Source organism: Artemia franciscana, chromosome 1 (genome assembly GCF_032884065.1).
Source record: "Artemia franciscana chromosome 1, ASM3288406v1, whole genome shotgun sequence".
Lineage (NCBI taxonomy): Eukaryota > Metazoa > Arthropoda > Branchiopoda > Anostraca > Artemiidae > Artemia > Artemia franciscana.
The window spans coordinates 40,788,146-40,790,779 of NC_088863.1; positions in this window are offsets into that span (position 1 = coordinate 40,788,146).

Below are 2,634 nucleotides of genomic sequence, written 5' to 3' on the forward strand. Positions count from 1 at the left end.
AATGCTAAATGGAGACTGACTTTTTGGTGTAGCTACATTCGGGCCTAGGGTCAAAGTATCTGCGCTCAAATTTTTATCAAGCAGTATTGATAATTGTGACTATGGCGACGTACAATGCAAATTACAACTAATGTAAAAAGCCGAAAATAAGGGTCAAGATTTCAATCAGTCACCAGCACCCATTACGTAGTTTCTTGAAAAAAAAGAGCAAAACAACGGAGCAGGAATCCGAAGTGTACAACCCCGCCCCTAATATCTCTTCCTGATTATGGATACCATTGTACGAACTTGAGTTACGGTTAGTGGCCACCCACATGAGCTTAGGTGCCATTACAGTGGCGGTCGGTTCTAGACTTTTCCGCTCATACGGAGTGTTCTCTCTAGACAAAACTAGCGTGGATATGATTTCACTAAGTCATTGCCGCAGTAGTGACTGTTCCTAAGCCCCGTGTAATCGACCACTTCAAGAGAGGAAGAACAGAGCAAGACATAGTGTTTGCTTGTGCTGAAGACATGCAATGTCCCAAAAACGTAAAATAAGTGAGCGACAGGAAAAATAACATTAACTATTTGTATACAGGTCATAATCACAATTGACAAGTAGTGTCGGTTAATGTTTTGTTTCTTTTATCAATGAATTAGCTTTTCACAAATAGTAAAAAAAAAAGAAAAAAAAAACACTGGGACAGGGATACTGGTGAGGCTGCCTTTTCTGGGGTGGCATTTTTTACGATCTTTAGCTATTCTTGTATTTGAGGATTTAAATTCATTGATATGACAGTGATGCCGGCTTTCTATATTTCGTATGTGCACTGCAACAGAACAGCAGCCGTTGGCTCCTCCAGACGAATGTGATTGTCGGTTTTCATGTTTTGCAACTCACTGAATAGTCTCTTGGCCGCAACATTGCAAAGGAAAGGTTCAATGACAATTGGATACGCATTTTGAGGTGGGGAAATCGAACATCTTCAAGATCATTCTTCAGGTCAAATGTGCACCCCAGTATTATTTACTGACGCATGTTTGGCATCCTCATTTTCTGGGAAATAGATCATGACTTGGCGTCGCTAGTGTGCATCACTGTGTGCTTTATCCTATCCGAGCATGCCAACTTTGTCAAGATACGTTGATAGAGTTCTAAAGCCCCTATCTCAGGCAAACTTTGGCACCAACACTTTGGCAAGTTCAAAAATAGCATCTTGAAAGTTGAATGGTACTTTCGTTTGGGCTTAAAGTCAGTTTAAAAGTCTAATAGCTCTTTAAACCAAATCCAATTCTATGGGCTTGACATATGGATCACTCACGAGCAAAGCCAAGCTGCCACTTGCTTCCGTGTCCTGATTGACTTGTCGAAGTGGAGATGTTCCCATTCCTTTTTTCATCGCTTCTTGGTAGCCTATGCTTAAAATAGTCCTTGTGCAGGACAAGTTCATAAAGTTACTGGCGAAGGTTCTCACTAGCTATTTTGCTTCTTGTCTTATCCGACAAAACAAGTCATCCTCGGTCTGGAGCGAACAAGTAAAGTTGTTGAACAGGTCTAGTGCGTAAGACACAAACTCAAGTTGTTTTCATCAGGAGGTTCTGAAGTGTTTCTAAAGCCTTATCATGACAATGAGTTTGACGTTCAAAAACCACATTTGTGAAATATAGCTTCAAGGCTGTCCATCTCTTAAGCAGACTTTTCACGCAACTTTCAAACGAAAGACACCTTGTTTACCTGGTGAGGGCGTCTTATGTGATTCGAGGTTTTAAAATGCTTAGAACTCCTTCAAGGCTCTCGCTCACCTAGCAATCATGCTGGAATAGGAGTAGAAAATCCTAGAGAGATGTTCTAAACCAACAGAGAATTTCACTTTGAATTTTGTTTTCTTCATACAGCGTTCAAAATGAAATCTTCAGTTTGAGTTTCAAAAATCCCGAATATCTCAGTTCCAAATATGAAGTCTCTAGATATGTCAATTATTTCTGGAAAATCCCCTTGTCCCCTTTAGAAAAAAAGTCCCACGGAATGCCTAGAAATCTCGCAAGAAGGCATAAATGCCAGAAAGCACACTGCTCTAGCACAGTCGTCCGTGCCTTCTTACGAAGAAGAGCGTGAAGTTCTAAAAACGAATTAAAAGTGCCCAGCCGAACAAAAGTGAGATAGTACTTTTATGAGATAGTTGAATTGTGTTGAAGCTTAAACATTTAACTGTGAAACTACTTTAATTTCTTCATCGCACCTATATTTCTCGACATTTCGAAAACCAACTAAATCATCATCATTCTAAAGTAAAAGATTATCCTCGACGGGGCCACCACAACCCCACTACGATCTCAATGAAATTTCATTTGCATTTGGAATGCATCTTAATAAAGGACACTCAAAACTAGTCCTCAAAAAATCAAAATTTCAAAGAATTCAAAAAAATAATTTGCTTCGAACTAGAATAGAATATAGGCGTATTCATCAAAGCAGACACTTCTAGATAATACTGGCTGATCACGCTCTACGAATCCCAGATTCCAAGTTCCAGCCCCCCAAAAGATGTTATGCCCCTCGTTAAGAGCCCCCCACCCACCCAATGGTTTGAAATTTCATGGATAGGCTCCCCCCAAAAAGAGTGAAGTCAGCTATACAAACAAAGAAATCCA